The sequence below is a fragment of the Vipera berus genome, assembly GCF_964194415.1.
Source record: "Vipera berus genome assembly, chromosome: 3".
Lineage (NCBI taxonomy): Eukaryota > Metazoa > Chordata > Lepidosauria > Squamata > Viperidae > Vipera > Vipera berus.
This window is the reverse complement of record NC_138204.1, coordinates 35,824,327-35,836,921: the sequence shown is the minus strand read 5'-3', so window position 1 is coordinate 35,836,921 and position 12,595 is coordinate 35,824,327. Positions and strand designations below refer to the sequence as shown.

Sequence of the window (12,595 nt, the reverse complement as noted above, 5' to 3'; positions counted from 1 at the left end):
TCTTTCAGGGACTGTTATAATCTTTTTAATTGTTTTTAATTTTTGTATTTCTTGTTTTAATTCCCTGTAAACCGCCCTGAGTCCTTCGGGAAAGGGCGGTATACAAATCCAATTAAATAAATAAATATAAATAAATAAATAATCTGACTACAGTTATTCAGTTAACAGTACACTAGGGTAAGATGTGGCTAACTAGTTTCTGAATCATTATATCTTGCAAATGTGGCTATTATTAACTAATTGTTCTGAAATATCTGCAAATTAGCAAAAGTGGAGGAGACATAATCCTTAATTTTCCCCTTCCCCTCTAACCTGATTTACTTTTTATATATTTGCAAAGATTATACAAACATTGAAACTGGCTATCAATTGTTTTTATTCTGCTGATTGTATACTCTGAACCATCCAGAATTGCTCTGGAGTTACGTGGTGCTAAATTGAATAAAATATATAAATCATTTTCTGGGTTTGCGTTCTGTGAGAGGACAGTCTGTATGCAAAATAGCCAGCACCTGTGCTACTTTTGCTCTCTCATTTTAAGGCCTCTTCCTAGCCTGCACAGCAACTGTTAGCTATAAAAGCTGAGTAGAAATTCGGGAGGGAATGTTGGGGTGTGTGGTCATCTGGGGAAATAAAGCAGCCTAAAGCAGATAGAAAAAGACTGTTCTCCATCAGGACTTTCATTGCAAGGAATAGTGGTTGGAGGAGCAGTAGGAGAGATAATGGATAAGTGTGGAAAGAGTGGAGTAGTGTGCAGTGAGTACTTGCCTGTGAGTGCTTGTGATTGTTGCCTAGGCACCTGGTTTGTTGGCTCACGTGTGTTTGGGAGCATACCAGCTTGAGTACGCATAAAAAGAATCTATGACATATCCTAATAAATAGAATCATAAGCTAACCAAACAGGCTGGATTTACACAACCTCTACATGACAACCATATTTAGAACAACTCAGGTTTATGTTGATATCCGAGTTCAGCAACTTATTTGATCTAAGGGCATAGTGCAAATCCAAGCCCTATATTGAACACAAATCTGTCTTTCAATCTTTTAAGATTAAATCAGCATGGATCACATTGGGTAGGCAGAGTTCACTGCCAATTTCCTGTCTGCCAGGTGTTCTTTTTTAAAAAAATTAAACTATGTTTGCTTAGATCTGGATTTCAAGCAACCCTAAGATGAAACCCTCCAGTGATGGTTATTACATCAAGGGTTGATACATTCTAAAATGCAATGGTGTCATTCATTTTAAATACATTGAAATAAGCCAGGCAGCTGGCCTTTATTATCACAGTGTCAAACCCTTCCACACAAATGCCTTGCATTTCTTCGAGGAAAGGTAGAATAGCTAAGTGTATGTTGTACTATATAGAAGGCTTATCTTGTATAGAGTCAGCAAACTAAATGAAGTATACCTTTCCCTAGGTTAGATATCCTTTTGAGTGGACATTTATACCATACATGATCACATATGATTATACTACATGTGCTCAAAACATTTATTGCACTGAATTTTATGAATAAGAGCTAAGTGCCAGTTGAGTATGCAACTTTAACTGAATTTATTTTAATGAGTTTTGGTTCTCTTTTTTGGGGGGGGGGTTTACATTTGAATCTTGATTCTTGACAGTTGCCTGGACAAATCCCTGCAGTTTTCTTGGCAACATTTTTTGAAATAGTTTGCTATTACTTTCTTCCTAGGCCTGAGAGTAGCCTGTCTAAAGTTACTTAGCCAGCAGGCCTGAAATTTGGTCTTCTGCTTTCTAACCCAGTGTCTTTGACCATTACAACTATCTTGCTTTCTATTGTTAGTTTAACATGTATCTGCACATGTTAGCCATGATTTACCATTGATCCAAGATATATTCAACAGAGTGACCACAAAACTAATCCTTCTGCTGGATTAATATTCTGATTTTCAAGCCACATTTGTCTTAGCACGAACCCAGAAATAACTAAACAAGTGCTAAGTTAATAATTTAGAAGTAAGCAGTTTGATCTGAGGTAAGTTTTCATCTTCCCTTAGCATAAGATACGAAATATGGCTAATGGCAGAATGTCTTAAAGGATCTCTCCCATCCATAAGCTTTAGAACAGGGGTGTCAAACTCACAATGTCAGGTGACATGTCATGACATATCATGATTTTTTTTTCATTGCCAGCAATGGGGTGGGTGCAGTTTCGCAATGACGCATCTGGCCCATGGGCCGGCAGTTTGACACCCCTGCTTTAGAAGCTGATTTCCTTCAGTAGCTGTAAGTCTTAACAACACTAAGTTTGAGCAAGTACTTTATACTATATTATAGCACATTTATTTTAAAACCTTGCCCTACCTAGGAGCTTAAGGAACAGCCCAAGAGTCTAAATAGTAATAGTATTAGCACTAGCAATAACATTTAGATGTATACCAGATCTATAGTGCCTCGCAGTCCTCTCTATGAGAGGTTTACGGAATTGGCATATGGCTCCCAAAAATTTGGCTCCTCATTTTACCAAGCTCAGAAGGATGGAAGGCTGAGTCAACCTTGATCTGGTCAGGATCGAACTCTTGGCTGTGGGTAGAGTTTGCATACAGTACTGCATTCTAACCACTAAGCCACCAGGGCTCCCTAATTACTGCACTTGACCTGAGTACTTTGCCTGTTTGACCGAAAGAATTTCTGTGTTGTTTTTCAACATCATAGATGTGGATGTTTATGCAAGCTCTGCAGTGTCATCTATCGATCCCCCTAATTTGCTGAGTCTCAGGGGTTCTCCATCACTTGAAGAGCCCCCCCCTCCCCCATGATCTGATTTCATTTAATTTACTGACTGCTGAGAGCAGAGGCTGATTTAACAGTAGTGGCTAAAAAGGATGTTAAGCTGACTTGTAATTAACTCATCAGGGGGGAAAAAAGGCTGTGCTTTGAGTAAGTACGGTGAGGCATTTGCTCCCTCTCCTGGCAATGCATGGGAATCCCAGGAAAAATACCAAGAGATAGTTGCTGCCTATCCTTTTCAAGCACTTCTGTTCAAAGAAACATCAAAGTCTAGATTTCTCTGACCAAATATGCAAAATATGTTGAATTGCAACTCCCATAACCCCCAGATAGTGTGGCATGTGTCTTGGAGGTAATGGAAATGGGAGATGGACCTGTGAAGAACAACATGGTGAAAAAGGCTGATTATTTGGAGCTCTGCAAAATTCCCATAACCCTTCACCGTTTGCTATGCTCATTAAAGCTGCTGGGAGTTGTAGTTCAGTTTCATCTGGAAGCTCAGAGTGTTCCCTCTTATTCACTGACCTCTTTTGTTGGTAGTGGAAGCAGAGATTCTGATCAAGCCCTTCATTTGTTTAACTTAGATTCCCATTTCCACCCAATGTGGCATTTTAACTTAAAGATGGATACAGCCCATTTCCAGTTTTATTGCTCCATGCTAGATGAGAGCTGGCTAACCAGTTGTTAAGTAGGAGGGCTGCATAACTATTCTTGCTAATCTGGAGATTTCATATTGAGAAATATTGTCCAACAAGTAAGAGGTAAGAGAAACAGCTGTTTAGTAAAGTTGGTTTCCAGACACTGGGGGGGGGGGGGGCAAGGAGTGGGGAGGTGTAAAATCCCTCTAACAATCCTCACTTAAACTTGTCTTCTCAGAGGTCCATTAAGTTAATTGGGCTTACTTCCAGGTAGCTAAGTAAAGCGTTACAGCATAATCCTGTTAAATGCAAATTAATCCTCAAAAGAAATCTAGCATAGCAGATTGAATAGATTGCTGAAACATCCAGATAGTGAATTTAATCAAAACATTACTATTGGATTATAATAGCTTAAATAAGCTAATAAATGTGTTTCCAGGAATTCTGACAACTGTAACAAATTAGAAACAGAGGAACATGGATAGAAAGAGAGAACAGCTCAGTCCTAAAGCTTCTCATTTGCAAGTATTTTCACTGACTTCAGGCAGGCAACACTAATGAGTAAGCAGTTTTTAAACTTGACTGATTGCCTCTTCCACTGTGCTATCCTGCTGCACTATTTCTCCATATCAAGAAAAAAGAAAATTGAACAAAACGCAATTCAAAATCAAAGTAACATTCAACCTTTCCACAATCCAAATAAGATGGTTAAGTTTTTTAAAAAGGAAAAAGGCTGGAGTAAAATGTAGCTGTTAATAAATCCATGAATTGACATTTAGTTTCAGTCTTCTGTAAGTGTGGGAAAAGCAGCAGTTGTATTTCAACAGGTTTATAAAATCTTGCAGATTCATGGCCTGATTTATTTATTTAAGTATTTACATGGCTACCTAGCTCAACCAACATGACAAAGCGTTAAACAAGAAAAAAAACCACCCAGGTATCATTAAAAGATAACACAGATGGCAAACTGAGAAAATAGAAGAAACAACCTTGATAGCCTTATTCTTTTAGCTATCTATATTGCAATCTTTCGGTAAAGGTGTCCATAAGTTAGCTATGCACCATATGGAGGGGGAAAACTCTTGCTTTGATATTTCTTGAATCTTTTCACCAGTTTTAATGGATGACTTGGATTCTGATATTTGGGGAGAGATCTATTCATTTTCTCTACATTACCTATGCTGTCTATTCTGTCTACACTCCGCCATGTTGTCTATTCTGTTTTCAGAGCAATTTGTCTATTCTGTTTTCTCCTCCAATTTCTCAATATTTCCCAATAGGAGATATATACTTAAAAGGCCAGGATAAGGAAAATGGTCAACTTTGTTTAATCTATAAATCAAACTGCCAACTTCTCTAAGCTGATGACTGTTCAGGAAGGAGGCAGGGGAAATATCTATGGGATTTCACAACATCTTACCAGGTCTCAAGGTCTATGCTCTTTTCCCTCTGCAGCCACTAGACTAATAGGATGCATGGTGCATCAAGAATCATCCTGAAGCCTTCTGGGAGCAGGAAGTCTTGTTTGGCCCAAGGGCTGACAGAAGAGAACCCATCTGAACTCTCGCTTCTTGTGGGCATAAAAAGCTTTGTCCATCCCTCAGGACTGAGCAGCATGCTGTTAAGCCCAAAGCAGATGGGATTCACTTCATCTCCACTGCTTCACTTGTCTTGTCCCAAAGGACAGTCCATCTGCCATGCCACAGACCTCAGCAAGAGGAAACACCTTTTTCCTGTTCTGTCGACCACAGCAGGAACAGTTGCTTTTTCCACAGGAAAAATTCTGAATCCTAGCAGCCTATTTATAAATTTGTCTCCTCCATTGGGGACCCGTTTTTCTGACAGTGGGAAAGAGTCAGATAACATTTGGGCAGCCAGGTACTGTTTTTGCCACTATCCGGCCCGGAATTTCCTGGATGAGATTGACTGAAGAGGTTTCTGTAACCCCAAAAGGCTGATGAAAGCTGCCCAGAGACTAAAAGGTTTCCACTCACATTCATGAATTCATTTCAAAAGGACCAATCAAACTGGAGCTGATGTAACTATACATGGACCCCTGAACATAATTCAGAGTTTGGAGTTAAAATTACTTATTAGTTGATTACAATATCAAATAGAGTGAAAAACAGCTATCAGTAGCACATTTTTAAAACACGTGTTTAAAAAAGTGCTCTTAGCAATAGACTTATATACCGCTTCACAGTGCTTTGCAGCCCTCTCTAAGCGGTTTACAGAGTCAGCCTATTGCCCCCAGCAATCCACGTCCTCATTTTACCGACCTCGGAAGGATGGAAGGCTGAGTCAACCTTGAGCTGGTGACATTCGAACTGCTGACAGCCAGCAGTCAGCAGAAGTAGCCTGCAGTACTGCATCCTAACCATTATGCCACCATGGCTCTTAAAAGTGCAACAAAATTATCATTAAAAATAAATCAAAGAGTATCCATCCTGTACCCTAGGATATTTTCCAAGAGCCTGATGATGATGATGATAATGAGGATGATGATTTAAAAAAAATGTTTTTGCCTGTTGGTGGAAGACCAGAAGAGAAAGAGCTTCCTTGCTCTCTCTTGATGGGAGGGCCAAAGCTTATAATCAGCCACTGAGAAGTCTCCTGCTTGCCTTTCCACCAAGTGGTGAGTCAAAGGGAAGGGCTCTCCCAGGGACATTAAAGCTTCATCAGTCACACAGATTGCAAGATTTACTTGTCAAAAAGACAAAGCCTAAATCTTTTGAGACACTCTTTTTTAAACCATCAGAACTACTTGGCCAGGTTCAATACCTTCAGATAAGCAGTGGTGTTCTAAAGAAGTGTTTTGGTTCATCCGGGAGAAAAGGACCTTTAATGTAACTTAATCCCAAGCATAGGCATTCACTAATAAGCACTATGACGTCAATATCTTGTAGTATGCATATCACAAGTGCCACCCTTTTGTAAGTGGCAGTTTTGTCACCTGCCCCCTTTGCCCACCCCCAGTAGACCTGCATGCAGTGTGGTTATAGAATGTGGTAACAGAAGGCAAAACATTATAAACATTATCTGAGATATTCAAATCCTTCATTTTGTATATGCACGTTCCCCTAAAATTTAATCTTGAGTCCTTCCAGAAAAAGAGCTTCAGCTACCACCAATCAAAAACAGCTATATTATCTAGAGTGTGCATACACACACACATGCCCACAAACACATACTGAATAAGACAGGATAGTTATATAAGAAAATGCACTTATATAGTTGTGCCTCAGTTTGAGGACCACCGATTAGACATTTCCTCCATCAAGACTTATTTTTCATTTCTTTTATCCCATTTCCCTTCATCATTCAAGGCAAACCTGGCTGACAGTTCCTTGCCCTTCTAGAGGTTTTTCAATGAACTCTGACCCACCACTTAAGAATTGATGTCTAAGTAAAACTGAAAGCTAAAAAGGCTGTTTGTGCTGATCTAGTCCAATAATAAGCATCATCTGTGGAACATATTAAGTTATTTCTCGGGATCCTCTTCCAGGAATCTATTCCTGACTCTTGCCAACTTGAAAGAGAAGTCTTTTTCCATGATGCGTAGGCAAGCCAAATCATCTTGCTTAGCTTTTGAACTTCCCTGCTGCATAATCGATAGTAGTTGCAAGTGTACTGCAAAGAGCTACTCTTATCTTTGAGCTGAACCGGCAACTTTTGCATCTCCCTCCTTTGACTGGAAAAAGCTCCTGTAGCATCTGTGCCAGCCATGACTTCATCTGAGTCATTGGAGTTGAGAGTTCCATAACATGTCCCACTTGATACCAGCCAGTTCCATTATTAAACCCATCATAGGAGAAGCAATTTGCAGAGCAGCAATTTTGCCAAAGATTAGAGATCTCACAATTTCCTTCTCCCAAGATACTATGTAAACCCAACCAAATTTACATAAGCTCATTTGTTTTCTATACAGGGCTTTAGAACCAGGGAGAACGTTTCCACAAGGATTCTACAGATATCATAGATGTCCTGCCTGAAAATGATCTTGCCCAGGAGTAGAACTTTTCATTCCATTTAAAGCCACTGCCAGGAGTGTTTTTTGAGTAGTGTTTTGTGTAAGGGCATTTCCTCACACACATTTAAAAGTACTTGGCTTTCAGGTTATAATTATCCCACCCTGCTTTCTATTTTTCTCACATATAAAACCTCTGTTCTGCTGTCCTGCTGTTCACAATAGACTATGGGATGCCAAGCATTGAGTGTGAATGGATGGAGGGGAGCTTTAAAATGCTTTTCTATATGACTCTAGTCCTATTCCTGCCCTGGTTCCATATCACATTCACCATACACATGCAGAGAAACCCCAAAAGAGCATATTTAATATTTTATGAAAATAAACATCTAATTGAGCCCCATGGATTGCATACCCTGAAGCACTGTGCAATCCATGGGGAAGGGGTCTTCCTCTATTATTGAATCAATGTTCTCCACCCATCCTAGAATCAGCTTAAAGTGACTCAGTCTCTGTGTTGCTTCTATTATGTCAGTTTTGAGTTGCTGCCAAATGATGTTGTCTTGATTTGTGAGTGTGCCAATCCATTACAGAGATGGTGACTGATTGTATCTTCTGACTTTGCTTTATATCCCTTTTCAGCATGTCATCACCTAAAAAGCGAATACTATTTTAAATTCTTTTATTCAGTAGGAATGAGGTGGGTCTCCTCTAGGTTTTTGATCATCTTCTCTAGGCTGGCTCATTTGCCAATTCTTTCCAACCTTTGGGGTGTCTCTCAGGCTGAAATAACATGAAATAAAGAAATTTGGGGAGATGCCATGGTAGAAATAACTCTGAAGAGGAGAGAAGTAGACCTTACCCTATCCGTTAGGTCCTCTAGAATGGGAGGACTGAACCTGACTACCTGATGGTCAACCAGTCTTCAAGGGGAATGGAAAGGGAAGCAATTGGAATTGACAAATACAGGAAAAGTGGCAAATAAGCAACAAAAGCCAGCTTTGACATTCCTTATTATTCACTGGTCATTCAGCTGAGGTTTCTAAACAATTCTAAGACAAATCAGCAAATTTCCCCCCAAAATAAAGTAGCAGTGGTCTGTTTTGTCCTGTAAGTTTGGGAAATTGGAGAGAGAAGTTGGTGTCAAAACAGAAACTGGAGAAGAGAGTCGGATGAAAGGAAGTCATGAAACAGTGTGCTAATGAAAAGGACAAAGGCTGTGAAAGAAATAGCTTTGATTAATGTTAAGTTACCCCCAGAAGGGACGGGACTTCCCCACACCTCCCCAAACTGTGTCAAATTGCACTCCCTACAGGTCTCCTGATTTAGTTCCCAAAGCAAAAGATAGCAGATTTCACATGCATTTAAGCTGCTGCTGGACAGTGGGAAAGGGAGAAATGTTTTTATATCTGTGTAGCCCATGAATATTTAAAGTTAATGGAGCTGAGGATGAAATAAGGAAAATCTACTTTTTAAAAATGATATGCTGCCTCTCCCAACATGTGTAGGCAGTTCACAAATCAAAACATTTAAAATACACAGAAAAAAGACAAAAATGAATAATAATGATGACCAAAAATAAGCACAAAAAAGGAACCACACAACCTGAGAAAGAGGGGGGGCTGATATAAATGATACAAAGACGAGGGTTTGTTAGGCCATGATTGTGCCATGCTGAAGGCAGGTGGAGACAGAGTTGGTGGAGGTTAACTTGGATGATGCTTCTATGGCCAAATTACTTGGCAAAGCTCCAAATCCTTGCATCCTGGAGGACTCTTGCATTTGTGACCAGAGACATCTCTTTTTTTCCTTCCTGAAAGGGTATATGGCAGAGACGATACCCTGCTACTACTTCCTTCCTCCTTCCCTGCTTGACAGACTTCACCAGAAAGGCAAGCAATCTCTTTGGGAAACTGAAGGCAAGAGAGAAAGAAAAGTATCCACCTCATCCCTCCTTTGGACTCAGATTTCTTTTATCTGTGGTTATGGCTTTTCCTCTTGTCTCCCAAGATTATTCTCATATTCATCTACAGCAGGGGTGTCATCTGGGCCTGATGCATCATAGCGAAACCGCGTGCACCCCATTGCTGGCAAGGGCAAAAAAGTCCCGACACGTCAGGTGACATTGCGAGTTTGACACTTCTGTGACTACAGTAGGAGTGTTGCTAGTGGTTGCTAATGAGTAAGAGAGAAGGGGCAGGGGATGCAAGAACAGTGTGGTGTGAGGAGAGAGAGAAAGAGAAAATGAAAAGCATATTGAAAAGGACTGTGCCAAACTGGCCACTTTTGGCTTCCCCCTCCTTAAACAAAGCTATTGTGTGCTGCGTCTGACGTACTTCACAGTTTCATCCTGACAGATTTTTTTTCCCTCTTCCCGTACCCCAGAAAATGATAATATACCCTCTCCCAGTTTTATGGGACCCCTTACAAAAACAAAACAGACATTGCAGTCACCTTGGAGTGTTCACAAACTCAGTCTAAGGAACAAATGTTTAGCAGTCTTGAAAAAATTAGAAGGGACTTTTCAATCATCACAAATCAACGTCCTCTAGCCATTTGTAAGGATCATAAAAGATCGAGCATCTGGTCTTTGGTCTGGCAGGTGGGGTTATCAAAATGTATGCCAACTTCCTCTTAAAACGCCCTATTTATCCATTTCTATGGGAGGTCCTTTGACACACACTGTTTTCTTCTCCCTGCTGTTTTACTTCTCTTTGTCTGCGCCTGCTATGCATCTAGGCTGCCTCTTGTTCAGTCTGTTGGCAAAGCGTCTTTTATCATAAGCCTGGCATGTGTCTGTTATGTACATAACAACAAACACCAAATACCGTTTGGTAAAGCAACAGAGTTCAGAACAAACTAGCAATAAAGTGCCCCTGGACACACACACTGCAGCAAAAGGAAAAACAAAAGGGCATTTGATTTTCCAAACAGAGGAATTCTGCTCATTGTTCACTAAGCTTGTTCCTTAGAATTTATCAGCTTCCTCCAAGACTGGAAGGCCTTTTGATGATCACATACCTTCTTCCCTTCCCCCAACCATCCTTTGAGTTGTTGTGAATCAGTTTGATCTATTTCCTGGCACAAACTGACCAGAAATGACTTAGCCCTTGTGTCATGCTCAGAAGCTCTCAGCAACCTTCCAAATACACTGGTGAAGACTAAAGTTTGGATATTGAGAAAAAAGGAGGCTGTGTGCTAAGCCCTTCTCCCTGCCCTTGTGTTCTTGGGGGGGCGGAGGGGGGGCTCACTGGACCGCTGCTCCCTGAGACAGACAAACCTCCAGAGATGTTTGGCACACAATGAAATCAGCTGCAGAAGACAAATGTGTTCATGTCTAAGGAAAAAAGGATTCTGCTCGGCTTTTTCTGGGAAAGGACCCAAGATGTTATGTGTTCCCACCAAATTATGATTTAGTATTTATAACTCTTGAATCAATATTTTTTGCTTAAAAAAAATAAAGGAATCATTTCAAATGTCATTCTAAGAGTTACAAACCTCCGCCTCTTCTTTGCTCAGCCAGAGACTTCAATGGGCAAGAGCAACAATGGAGAAAGGAAGTACATTGGTAGAGGAGTCAGTGAAAAGAAGGAGGGTTGAAAAAAGCATTCCCCTCAAAAATACTGGCCTGCCTAACAGTTCAGCTCCCTAACCACTGAACCTTGACGACGCTTCTAACTGCCGCAATTCTAGATATTAAGCAGCTTCCAGGAAAGCATTTTTCTTCCCTTGTCTGGCTGATTTAAACAACCCACTCCCCTTTTGTAAGCACTGGAGAGAAAAGCCTAATGATAACCAAGCCTGCTGTAAGGGGAGCTTTTGAAAGCCAGTCACTCTCCCACACTACACGCGGCACGAGATGAGGGGAGTGTATACGATGTGGGAGAGAAGCGGCCCGTTTCTAAAGCAGAGCACTTTCTCTGGTCACCCCTGGGAAAAATCCGATTCCCTCTTAGCAGTCCAAGGGCAAGAATAATAATAATAATAATAAAGGCTGGGAGGAACCCTCTTGTTAGAGCGCCTGCATGTTTCTCCGCAGCCTCGAGTTCTCGCCGAAGTATAAAGGAGACAGATAAAGACACCTCGTACGGTATCCCCCAGTTTGCCATTCTGGCTGAACACGACGGGAGCGGGACCACAACTCCTCCTTGGAGTGAGGATCCAGGCGGGGATCGCCGGGCGGAAGCGAAGGAGCGAGTTGGGTTCTCCCCAGCGGCGCTTTCCGTCTGCAGAGGCTGGCAGGCCGCCTTGCCGAGCCGCTGCTCAGCACCAAGCTTGGCCTCGGCCTCCGGCAGCCCGGCTAAGCAAGGGCGCCTTCTCTGCCGGCAGCCACTTCCAGCACCGCCTTTCGCAGCCGCCGCCCCGCCTAAACCTTCGCCGCTTGGCAGGAGGGAAGGACCAGATGGCAGCCCCTCCTGCCCCGGCCTCCGGGCCGCCGCGTGGAGAGCAGCATCCCCCGCCGAAGCCCCCGCCCAGCCCCGCAGGGCAGCCCCGGGCACTCACCCGGCTAGGCGGTCTGCGCGGGACCCTCCATCCCTTCTTCCGTGGGGCCCTGCGCGTCGTTGCTGCCGAAGGCGCGTCCCGTCCCCGCGCCGCGCCCGCCTCTGCCCCGAAAGTCTCCCTCGCGGGGTCGTCCGCGCTGCCCGCCAAGGCTGCTCCGGGCTGCAGAGTAGTTGTGGCTGACGCCGCCAGGCTTCCTCCTTGTCCGACGGGCGGGCACGCAGATGGGTTCCCTCCTCTTCTCCTCCTCCTCCTCCTCCCGTCCTTGGCAAGCTGGCAAAAGCAGCTCTGCGGTTCACCCCGGGACACCAAGTGGCCGCCTCCTGCAGGATGTGCCGGTCCCGGGGTGCCGGCTGGGAAGGGCGGTTACGTGGACCTTTTGGTCCCGCCGGCAGAGCCCGGGGTTGGAGGCTGCTGGGAGAGAGAGAATGCCGGGCTAGTGTGACGCGACACCCACCCACCCGCTCACACGTCGGCGGACGGTTCCCCTTGTTTTCTTTCCCAGATTCCTTCCTTCCTTCCTTCCCTCCCTCCACCCCACCCCACCCCCCCTTTCTTCAGAAAGTCTCACAAATCGTGGCTGGCTGGCGGGAGGGTGGGAGGCAATCTGTTTATCCTTGTGTCAGATTTTCTCGGGGTGGGGGGGAGAGAGGGGAGAGGGGAGGGCGGAGAGAAGCTGGGGACTAACCCCTTCCTTCCCACGACCGTGTCTGAAGCCGGGTTCAGAAAGCGCC

At 43.1% G+C, this 12,595-nt stretch overlaps 1 protein-coding gene across 1 annotated transcript in view; it reads right to left on the bottom strand.

Annotated features, from left to right (window-relative positions):
- Nucleotides 1–12,049, bottom strand: part of NAV1 (neuron navigator 1) — a 257,735-nt gene extending 245,686 nt beyond the window's left edge. Inside the window, exon 1 of the mRNA XM_081322449.1 lies at nt 11,865–12,049. The gene's annotated coding sequence lies outside the window, so the exon portion shown is untranslated. The remainder of the gene's footprint in view (nt 1–11,864) is intronic.
- Nucleotides 12,050–12,595: the final 546 nt, after the last annotated feature.